Here is a 12,562-nt window from a genome sequence, read left to right on the forward strand (position 1 = left end):
TCTTCCAGCGTGATCCACATCTTCAGCTCATTAAACGAACCAGTTTTGAGTGTCCTCTCTTCTGAGACTACAGATGTACAAAGCCAGCAGAACTGCTTCCCTGCATGCAATCTTACCCGCTAGCTGGCCAAGAAGTTCCCGGAGATCGTCTCAGCCTCTGGGAAGGGAGGTAAAGAGTGCTCGGGATCAGGGGGGCATTGAAAGCAATGGAAGTAAAACCTGGCTGGCTCAATTACTTCCATTGAAAGCAATGGAAGTAAAACCCGGCTGGCTTAATCCGTCCTCCTTTTTCTGGAGCCATTTGGTAAACCTAGGCAGGCCAAGGTTGAGCAAAATTAGAAGTAAAGAGAGAGCACAGTCCCTGGAGGATTCTGCGTTTTTTTTTCTTTGGCCCCATAGCTCTACACATCACTGCTGTACACCTTGTGCATATACACCTGGCACCATCCTCCCCCTTAACTTCCTAATGCTCAATGCTAACAGCACACAGATGATTTGCATATTATTAGTGTTGAGCATTAGGAAGTTATTTTTTGGTGTTGTTCCAGCATTGTTCAGTACAGCACCAGGGTTTTGAGCAATGGGGCATCAATTTAGCCTGTTTTAGCTTTTTAAAAAATGGCTAATATAGCCATTAGTGCGTGTGATCTGCTTGGGTTAACACGGGATCACTTACCACCTTCTATTTAGGAGGGACTAGGTGCTCCCATGCTATCCGGTTACTAATCAGAAAGCACTGGCCAGATAGTGCAGGAATGCTTACTCTCTGCTCCCTCTACAAAAATATTTTCAAAAAATAGTTAAGCACACTTACTGTGCGACAACAGGGAAATTACCAGCAAGCCTTTTCTCATGTGCTAACCATGAATTAGGGCTTGGACAGATTGAGCCAGTCCGGGTTTTATTTTCAGTGAAAGCAATGGAAGTAAAACCTGGACTGGCTCTATCTGTCCTCCCTTTTCTGGAGCCATATGGTAACCCTAGTTAATGCCCTTTACTAAAAGGGCCTCTAAGTTTGTACTTGAAGCAGTGGAGGGTTAAATGGCTTGCTCAACCTGGTTGTTAATTCAGTTTAAAGCCTTACTCCAGAGACTGTTGATAACTAATAGACTGCCCTACTACTACTACTTAGCATTTCTATAGCGCTACAAAGCATACGCAATATGCCCTACAAATGATGTCGCAATAAAAATTATAATGGTGAAGCTCCACATTTCATGTGTTCTGTTGGAGTATCAGATGTTTTGTCTGATGTTCGGGTGCAGTGGAATCTAGAAAAGGAACCAAAGAAATGAAGGATCAAAGGGGCTGGTGGGGTTTTACAGGCTCCACCTGCCAAGAAATGAGGAACTGGCTCTGGACTCACATGTCAGGTGGAGGTGGGGGGAGGAAAGATGCAGGGATGATATGATTGATTTTTTGCAGCATTTCTTTTCTGAGTGAATAGTTTTTTTGTGGTAATCTTTATCTCTTTTTCTGATTTCCCCGCCCTCTGTCTATTTTCTATGCTCTCCTTTCCATTTTATTATTGCTAATATTATTTATCCAGCGTGATAACTTACTATTCACAAACAGCAACAAAGTATTAATAACATAAAATATGCCAAGCTGAAGTCAGACTAAGGTCCATTGAGCCAAGTCCAGCTTCTGTCTCTGACAGTGGCCAATACAGATTACAAGTACCCAGCAGATCCCCAAAAATTCTCATAGCTCATTTCAAAGGATAAGGGAAGGCTTCTCAAGTCTATCTGGCTATTAATTGTTTATAGACTTTCTCGAGGAACTTGTCCCACAGTATGGAAACTAGCCGGTTGGCTTGGGTGAGAGAACTTCACAACTTCCTTGACAGGGGAAAAATTGCATTATTGTACCTTTGAATTTAACAGCAACATGTGACCTGGTGGATCATTCTTTACTTCTAGGCAAGGCCGCCGAGAGGGGGGGGACAGGGAGGACAAAAGTCCCCGGGCCCAGGCCTCCGGAGGGGGCCTGGCGCCACCGCAGTCAGGCCCGCCCGCCGTCGCTCCCAAACTAACTAACCTTAAACGCCTCCTTCCTTTCCTTTCACCACCTTTGCGGCAAGCAGCAGCAGGGCAGGCCACTCCTTCCTTCCGTGTCCCGCCCTCGCCTGACGTAACGTCCGCGAGGGCGGAGCACGGAAGGAAGGAGAGGTCTGCCCTGCTGCTGCTTGCCGCGAAGGTGGTGAAAGGAAAGGAAGAAGGCGTTTAAGGTTAGTTCAGGGCCTGGTAGCGGGTGGAGGGGGGGCCCCGGCGACCTCAGGTGGGGGGACCCAGTGGTGACGATGACCTCGGGTGGGGTGTGTGTGGGGGCCCAGGGGCGGCCTTGTCCCGGGCCCGGCTCTGGCTCTCGGCGGCCCTGCTTCTAAGTAGCTTAAAAGAGGTAGAGCTCAGCGATATTTTGTTGTGTTGGTTTGTTTCATTCCTGTCAGATCACTTTTCTTTGTCCTTTAACTCCGGGAAGTCCAATTAAATCCCTTTACTCTGTGGGGTCCCCAAAGGTTCTATATTCTTGCCCAGTCTTTTTTCTGATTCCTCCTGTAGAAAAATGCTATCAGTTGCCGTCAGTGAAATACAGGTCAAGGCAGGCTTAGAGCTGAGAACTAGGCCTCTAAAAATCAAAGACCATCTCTGACACAGATGATGTCACTGCAGCAGAAGCTGAAGTAAGCAACTGAGAGCTGACAGAGGGAGGCGGAATCTGTTCTCAAAACAACAGGTGGACAGACAATAACAAGAGGTTGTGAACAAAGATATTTTGGTAAAGGCAGGTTAACAGTGGGTCAGATGAAAGTAAATAAGAACATCCAGGGGGGTTGAAGGGAAACTTGGAAATGTGAAATCATTTCTATCAAATATGTTGATATCTAGAAGGTACTAAGGATAAGATGCAAAGCTTGCCGGTGGAAGAATGAAATGTTAATAGGGAACAATGATAGAAGAATTGTATATAAAGGCTGACAGGGCATTAAAAAGGAAGGAGAGAAGAGAGAAGAGGAGACGAGAGAGAGAGAATACAGTAAACCAGTTGTGTGTCATGGAGCACTGCTCTTCCAGGATGAGATATGAATGCCAGGGATATGCACTGTGATGATCTTGTGTTAATTCTGTTCTTGGTAAGTGACTAATAAACTTTGAATTACTTTCTCATATTCACTTGATCCCAGTGTCCTTCTGATTGTTGAGTCCATCAGTATTCAGGCTGTGTAGAACAGTCTGGGAATGTACGAGGTCTAAGTATGAGGTTTACAGACCATGGGAATGAGCAGTTATTTCTTTGCTGATGATGTACAATTAATATCATATGTTGATCTGATCTGCCCAAGCTTGCACCAGTTAGTGAATTTCTTTCAGTCAGCATCTTGACTGGAGGTCAGTCATCTGAAACTCAATCCCAGTAAGCTACTAGCAGTTGGTGTTCTGCTCCAACCATGGCTCCCAGCATGCTAGGCTAATCCCTACTACTAGTCAACTTTTTTTGGAAAGCAAATCATATCTGTTGTTAAATTCTGTTTCTTTGTTCTAACAACCATTCGGACTGTGAGACCATCCCTTGATCACAGGTCACAGTGCAGTATTTTACTGGAGCCACTAGAGCTGTCTGCCATCCTCCTAAAGCAGAACCTTAGAAGTCTTTACCCAGATTTCCTATAGCTGCTTGATTGTCAGTTTGTATGTTCAATGTGACTTTGGAACAGACACCTAGCCAGAATTTTATTTTTTATTTTTAACACTGTCAGTTAAATTTGCAATTTTCCTTTCTGTCTTCACTGTAAAGAATGCACTTAGGTTATTGCTGGATGATTGGCACCATTCATTTCTAAAGTGCCACCCATAACAATGAAAAGGACTCTGAACATTGCCACATTTCTTTGCATTAGAAGATATGAGAATGTGACAGAAGATCATTCCAAGCTAATAAAACAAATAAAAAGCAGATACTGGGGAATGGTGCTTTTAAGAACACAACTGGTGTGGTCTCATATCCCACAGATAGAACAAGGGGCTTGGAGTTGATTTTGATTTACAGTACATGAGTCTAAAGTAAAATCTGATTCTTTAATTGGATCCTGACATACCTTCAAGCTGGGTACTTTGAAAATCAGTTGCAGGCATAAGGTTTGAGAATCCCCCTCCAGTGGTTTTAGTGAAATAGCGCAATGCATTGGGTGTACATGAGTAGGTGGGAGATGGGGGATTTGTCTATTACTGAATGATACAAGATCAACTTACCATTTATTTAGCCTCACTAGACATAAGCAGCACTGTGTGCATACACAAAAGAGACAGTCCTTGCTCCATAAAGTTTACAATCTGGTTGAGGCATGCAAAAAAAAAACCACAACTCTGAATATAAATTAAATGGTTAAAACCATAAAGGTTATGATCAGGAAAACCGGAGCTGAAAATGTTTAAATGGCCTTGTGATACTGGGAATGAGGATTGAAGGTAGGCCTCCATAGCTGGCTAACGTTGTAAAAATAAGTTAAATACTTTATTCACTAAACCTGAGGGCTTTTTACTTCACAGGGTCAAGAACAAAAAGATAAAGTGTTTTTAATTCAGAGGAAAAAGTCTTGACAGTGGCTTGTGGCTGACAAGACCCAAACGCAGTCCATGGCCTGTGACTGCCATGCCCTAACACAGTTTGTAAAGATTTTCTCTCACTCTTTCTGGGCCGGCCAGGCCTCAGAACCAGGTTTACCAGTGTCCAAGTGAAAAGGTTGGCTTATGTCAGCCAAGCCGTAGTAGCTTGATGTATGTACTGAAAACATATGCTGGAGTTCACTTCTTCCACCCTGGGCCTCAACCCAACTCTGACCCTGCCTTTTATATTTCCTGGTCCCTATCCTTTCGGCTCCACCCCTCCCATCTCACTTCCTCTCTGGGCGGGACTAGGAGTTTTAAGGTGGTTCAAACTACCTGAGGGACTATTCTTAAGGGCGAGGGACAATGTTCTATATACCCCCCCCCCCCCCCCCACATACCCTCCCCCTCAGCTCAACCCTACCTGGTTGAGCACCTGCCATATCAGGGTCCAACTCCTGAAACAAAAAGTCAACATTAACATGTTCTTGGCCCACCAGTATCTCACCTGAAAGCTAAAGGGCTGGAGGCTGAGGAACCAGTGCTTGATGCTGTGTTTGAGTGTTTATGGCGAGCCAATCAATGACCAACAGGAAGTGTCATCCCAATAAACAATATTGAAATCGCTCTAGGGCCCATTTAACAGCTAGAGCTTCCTTTTCAATTACTGCATAACCTTTTTCTCTTGGAAATAACTTCTGGCTAATTTAGGCCACTGGGTTGTCTTCCCCATCCACTTTCTGGGACAAGACAGCCCCAAGTCCAACTTCTGATGCATCGGTCAACACACTGAAGGACCAATTGAAGTCTGGACTGGGTTTGGAAGGCAGCATCCAGCTCTTCAATCCAGTATATCTTTTCCAGAGCCGCCTTCTGCATGATGCAGGTTAGTGGTTCTGGTTTTTCAGCAAACCCTTAAATAAATTGGTGGTAATAACCAACGAGCCTGAGGAAGGCTTTTACCTGTTTCTCTGTCTGGGATACTGGCACCTGGACAATTGCCTCTACCTTCCAGATGTGAGATCTCACTTGTCCTTTCCCGACCAAGTACCCCAGGTATTGGAGTTCTTATCATCCCAAGAAGCACTTTTTAGGATTTGCTGTTAGACCAGCAGTCCATAGACTATCAAGTACCACTTCTACCTGGATGAGATGGGTCCTCCAATTCTGACTGTAAATGACAATGAGGGGCATAATCGAACGAGTACGACCATCTCTAAGGGTGCCCATCTCTAAGGATGTTCCGGCGAAGGGGCGGGGAAACCCATATTATCGAAAGAAGATGGGCGTCCATCTTTCATTTCGATAATACGGTCGGGGACACCCAAATCTCAACATTTAGGTTGACTTTAGAGATGGTCGACCTAAATGTTGAGATGGTCAACCTTAGAGATGGTTGTCCCCGATTTTCAGCCATAATGGAAACCGAGGATGCCCATCTCAAAAACGACCAAATCCAAGGCATTTGCTTGTGGGAGGAGCCAGCATTCGTAGTGCACTGGTCCCCCTCACATGCCAGGACACCAACCGGGCACCCTAGGAAGCACTGCAGTAAACTTCACAAATTGCTCCCAGGTGCATACCTCCCTTACCTTCAGTGCTGAGCCCCCCAACCCCCCAAAACCCACTCCCCACAACTGTACACCACTACCGTAGCCCTACGGGGTGAAGGGGGGCACCTACATATGGGTACAGTGGGCTTCGGGTGGGTTTTGAAGGGCTCTCATTTACCAGCACAAGTGTAACAGGTAGGGGAGATGGGCCTGGGTCCGCCTGCCTGAAGTGCACTGCACCACAGACCTGCATACTGCTGTCATGGAACTGGGTATGACATTTGAGGCTGGCAAAAAAAAAAAAAAAATTTTTTTTTAGGGTGGGAGGGGGTTGGTGACCACTGGGGGAGTAAGGGGAGGTCATCCCCGCTTCCCTCCGGTGGTCATGTGGTCAGTTTGGGCACCTTTTTGAGGCTGGGTTGTGAAAAAAATGGACCAAGTAAAGTCAACCAAATGTTCGTCAGGGATGCCCTTCTTTTTTTTCCCTTATTGGCCGAGGACACCCATCTCTTAAGCACGCCCCAGTCCTGCCTTCACTACGCCTCCGACATGCCCCCGTGAACTTTGGTCGTCCCCACGATGGACTGCAGTTGAGGGTGCCCAAAATTGGCTTTCGATTATACGGATTTGGGCGACCCTGAGAGAAGGACGCCCATCTCCCGATTTGTGTCGGAAGATGGGTGCCCTTCTCTTTTGAAAATGCCCCTGAATGTCATCTAAGTAGACAGCTGCATTCTCACCATGCAGTTTAAGAGGGAAATGGACCTTGTGCTCCTCATTCAAGGGGGCAGACAAGTCAAAGAGCTCTACATATTACTTATTGGATACCTGGTTCTCTATAAATAAATACAGATGTAGTTCCATTACTGTCAGTTTAGCCCCTGTCAAGAGAAGTGGTAGAAATTCAGGTTTCTGCTACCTTGCATGGAGGCGTATTTTCAAAGTACTTAGACTTACAAAGTTCCATAGTGCCTGAGTGTAATCCACTTTCAGCTGCCTTGTTTAGCTTCAAAATGTTATAAAGTACGTAGGAAGGCAAAGGTAATTGAGGTCTGGGGAAAGAGGTACAGAACCTTGAGCTAGCCCTGTGAGCATGAGGTAACTTCCACTAAAGAGTGCTCCCTGCTACTTTACACGCCATGTAAACCTGTCATGCACTTGCAACATAGTAAGTTCAGTATTTAAAATGATTGCTCCTAACAGTCTCAAAGAGTCTTTTTTTTTTTTTTTTAATGTAAGTGAAGTCGCAGTAGAACCCCTTTTAGGGAGCATAAACAAGCTACCTCTATCCCTGCCCCCAAAGCTTCCTAGTTGCTGATCAGGGCCAGTATTAAGGGGGGGGGGGGCAAACAGAAGTTTTCCCTCTCTGCCACGATCCACACTCCCAATGCGATTTCCTGTTTCCGCCTGGTTGGATCGCGGCAGAGAGGGAAAGCTTTGGGGCAGCTGGAGGCAGCCTTGTGAAGATGGCTGCTGCGCCTGGCCCCTGTGAGAAGGGAAATAATTTTTTTAAGAAGACCGCAAGGTGAGGGGAAGGGAGAGAAACAGACCATGGTGAGGAGAAGGGTAAGAGGTGCCCAGATCACATAGTAGCAATGCAGGTAGGGGGGGGGGGGGAGACAGGGAATCAGGCATCAGGGGCCCCCTCCTTAATTTCTGCCCTAGGCCCCACCATGTCTAAAACCGGTCCCGTTGCTGATGATGTATGTGGGCAAAAAGTTGGTTGATCCATGGGCACAGTGGCCTACTCAGTTCTATTGGCTATTGTATAAAGTTTATTGTGCAGTAAAGGGGTTACTTCCACCTACAAAATATTAAAGTACTATATATAGTTTACAATTCTACACATTAATTTACTTAAAATAATACTGAAGTGAATGTGCTCAGACCAAAAATCTCCTCACCCAATATTGTGAGACCAAGTTTAATAATGGGTCATCATGGCACACTAAAGCCCCATAACTCCATTATATATATATATATATATATATATATATATATATATATATATATATATATATATTCCACAGTCACCCTATGCCTTTACAACTACTTGGCCAATCTACTTTTCTCTATTTATGTTGTTACAGTGTCCACATTAAATAATAGAATTAACTTATCTGAAATGTTATTGTCCATTAGTAGCTATCATTAATTGTCCATAAAGGAAGGTAAACTTAAAATCCTTGAATCACGATGAAGAAACTCCAATGACCACCCAAAACAGTGAAGGAGAAAACAGCCAGTATACATATCTGCTTTGTGAATACAGCTCCAGCGACATCCTGTAGACTCAGAAAAAGGCCTTCATAGCGTCCAGCGTTTGTAGTTCCTGGTCCTCTTAGTTCCTCTGCACCAGCCTCAGGTGTGCCAGGGGTTTCAATTTGTAATTCATTTGCTTAGCACTGTATTTAAATATAAGACTTCTTATTTTGTGAGTGGTTACTTTCACCTAACTAGAAATTAAGCGGGCAAAGTGTTCAAATCATATAACATCACTATTTAAACACTATCATTGGTTACCCATACCATTTCGTATTCAATTTAAAATCCTTATTCTCACCTTCAATACTTAGTTTTCCTTCATATCTTGCTGCTCTCTCCATACCTTGATGCATCACCTAGGCTATTACATTCCCTGAATGATTGTCACCTGCACATTCCATCACCACAGAATGCCAGACTAGACTCAACTCGTAGTAGTGCATTTTACTTTATCGTGCCTTCCCTTTGGAATGCTTTCCCCACTCGGGTCTATCTTGAGCTGTCCTATCCAAAATTCTGGTCAGTCCTCAAGACCTTTTTATTTGAAAAGGCATTTGGACATTGAATTACCCATGGTGACTCGACGTTTAGAATCCACTGACCTGTATTTTATTAACTATTGATTTTTATTTTCAGTCTTTCGGTAGTGTAGTGTGAATGATTACATTTGGGGACCCTTTTACAAAGGTGCATAAGGACCAATGCGCGTGCAGTGTGCATCAAATCGGCATTACCGTCCAGCTAGTGTGTGCACCTGGTAGTAATACCAAATTTGGCATGCGCCAAAAACACGGTAGAAAATAATTTTCTATTTTCTACTGTGGGAGCAATTCTTGGTAATAATTGGCAGTTGGCACATGCTGGACAGTTACCGCGCGGGTAACACTTGACCCCTTAACTGCTAAGTCAATGAGTGGTGTTAAGGGCTCAGGCCATAAATACAGTGGTGGAAATAAGTATTTGATCCCTTGCTGATTTTGTAAGTTTGCCCACTGACAAAGACATGAGCAGCCCATAATTGAAGGGTAGGTTATTGGTAACAGTGAGAGATAGCACATCACAAATTAAATCCGGAAAATCACATTGTGGAAAGTATATGAATTTATTTGCATTCTGCAGAGGGAAATAAGTATTTAATCCCTCTGGCAAACAAGACCTAATACTTGGTGGCAAAACCCTTGTTGGCAAGCACAGCGGTCAGATGTCTTCTGTAGTTGATGATGAGGTTTGCACACATGTCAGGAGGAATTTTGGTCCACTCCTCTTTGCAGATCATCTCTAAATCATTAAGAGTTCTGGGCTGTCGCTTGGCAACTCGCAGCTTCAGCTCCCTCCATAAGTTTTCAATGGGATTAAGGTCTGGTGACTGGCTAGGCCACTCCATGACCCTAATGTGCTTCTTCCTGAGCCACTCCTTTGTTGCCTTGGCTGTATGTTTTGGGTCATTGTCGTGCTGGAAGACCCAGCCACGACCCATTTTTAAGGCCCTGGCGGAGGGAAGGAGGTTGTCACTCAGAATTGTACGGTACATGGCCCCATCCATTCTCCCATTGATGCGGTGTGAAGTAGTCCTGTGCCCTTAGCAGAGAAACACCCCCAAAACATAACATTTCCACCTCCATGCTTGACAGTGGGGACGGTGTTCTTTGGGTCATAGGCAGCATTTCTCTTCCTCCAAACACGGCGAGTTGAGTTCATGCCAAAGAGCTCAATTTTTGTCTCATCTGACCACAGCACCTTCTCCCAATCACTCTCGGCATCATCCAGGTGTTCACTGGCAAACTTCAGATGGGCCGTCACATGTGCCTTCCGGAGCAGGGGGACCTTGCGGGCACTGCAGGATTGCAATCCGTTATGTCGTAATGTGTTACCAATGGTTTTCGTGGTGACAGTGGTCCCAGCTGCCTTGAGATCATTGACAAGTTCCCCCCTTGTAGTTGTAGGCTGATTTCTAACCTTCCTCATGATCAAGGATACCCCACGAGGTGAGATTTTGCGTGGAGCCCCAGATCTTTGTCGATTGACAGTCATTTTGTACTTCTTCCATTTTCTTACTATGGCACCAACAGTTGTCTCCTTCTCGCCCAGCGTCTTACTGATGGTTTTGTAGCCCATTCCAGCCTTTTGCAGGTGTATGATCTTGTCCCTGACATCCTTAGACAGCTCCTTGCTCTTGGCCATTTTGTAGAGGTTAGAGTCTGACTGATTCACTGAGTCTGTGGACAGGTGTCTTTCATACAGGTGACCATTGCCGACAGCTGTCTGTCATGCAGGTAACGAGTTGATTTGGAGCATCTACCTGGTCTGTAGGGGCCAGATCTCTTACTGGTTGGTGGGGGATCAAATACTTATTTCCCTCTGCAGAATGCAAATAAATTCATATACTTTCCACAATGTGATTTTCCGGATTTAATTTGTGATGTGCTATCTCTCACTGTTACCAATAACCTACCCTTCAATTATGGGCTGCTCATGTCTTTGTCAGTGGGCAAACTTACAAAATCAGCAAGGGATCAAATACTTATTTCCACCACTGTAGATGCATGATTTTTTTTCATTTTGCCACACTTCCAGTTCCCAGCCCAAGAACCCCCCCCCCCCCTCCTTTTCCACACGTGCTGGAGAAATGGTCCAGCGCGCATTCAATACACATGCCCACACTACTGCAAGCCACTTTTTGGTGCACCTTTGTAAAAGGGCCCCTTAATAATTAAGCATATTGAGACCTGAAGGTTGAGAGCTTGAAATGGGATGGCTCCTATAAGGCCCCATATCTTCTTTGTAGGTGCACATTAATATTATGATACTCTTCATGTGTGTGCAAGAATAGTGTATTATAAGTACATAATATATTGGTTGGAGAGGGTGTATGCTATTACCCAGTTTCTTTGTTTCATTTCATATGTTGTGGATTAAGCTTTGTTTCTCCCATTTTTCGTGATTAGCTTTGTGGCTTTAGGTTTTGAGCATCAACCCCTGAGTAAATAAAAGCATTTACGTCAGATCGTGGAGGTAGGGAGGAGGTTGTAAGTGCATCACTTCTGTGACTCATTACTTTCACATAATTGGGGTTTTGATACAGTCCTTGGTCTCAGCCATGGAACGCATTATCAGCCTCCTTGTAATCCCTCCTCCACAATCCTTCCCAAAGATGATAGCATTGCACATCTGGGATGGTGCAGAAAAAAATGCACTGAGAATGTTCAAGTCATAATGTCAGCATAGAGGAAGAATGGGAACCCAAAAGCAGATGTGCATACATTGAGTGAAAAGCACAGGGAAAAAAAAAGATACAAGCCACCCACATTTTCTTCCCTTCTATAAACTGTGTATGCCCAAGGAGCTCTATTCGAAACAATAGAAACAATTTGGGACTTAAAACAAAAACATACAGTTCTCAGGATCTCTAATAACAGGTCTTCACACCTCTCCTCATTCATGTTTTAATGATAATCAATAGAAATAGAACAAAATAAAACATGGAAAAGAAAATAAGATGATACCTTTTTTATTGGACATAACTTAATACATTGGAATGGGCACCAGGACAGCACCCAAATATGCCAACCTCGTTATGGCTGAACTGGAAGAGACATTTATGAATACATACAGACCAAACCCCTAAAATACTACCGGTACATCGATGACATTTTTATGACTTGGACTGAGGGGGAAGAAATTCTGAAACAATTTTACAGTTCCTTCAATACATACTATCCTACAAGCAGATTCAAAATTGACTACTCCCCAGAAAAAGTCAATTTTTTGGACACCACAGTCTCAATCAGCAATGGCTATTGAGTGGAAGAGTAGCCTAGTGGTTAGTGCAGTGGACTTTGATCCTGGGGAGCTGAGTTTGATTCCCACTGCAGCTCCTTGTGACTCTGGGCAAGTCACTTAACCCTCCATTGCCCCTGGTACAAAAATAAGTACCTGAATATATGTAAACCACTTTGAATGTAGTTGCAAAAGCCTCAGAAAGGCGGTATATCAAGTCCCATTTCCCTTTCCCTATATACAAACATCCATATGCAAGAAACCCACAGACAAATGCAGCTACCTCCACCAGCTTCCACCCTTCACATACAAAAAGATCCATTATTTACAGCCAAGCCACAAGATACCACCGTATCTGCTCTG

This window comes from Microcaecilia unicolor, chromosome 1, assembly GCF_901765095.1.
Source record: "Microcaecilia unicolor chromosome 1, aMicUni1.1, whole genome shotgun sequence".
In the NCBI taxonomy this organism is placed as follows: Eukaryota; Metazoa; Chordata; class Amphibia; order Gymnophiona; family Siphonopidae; genus Microcaecilia; species Microcaecilia unicolor.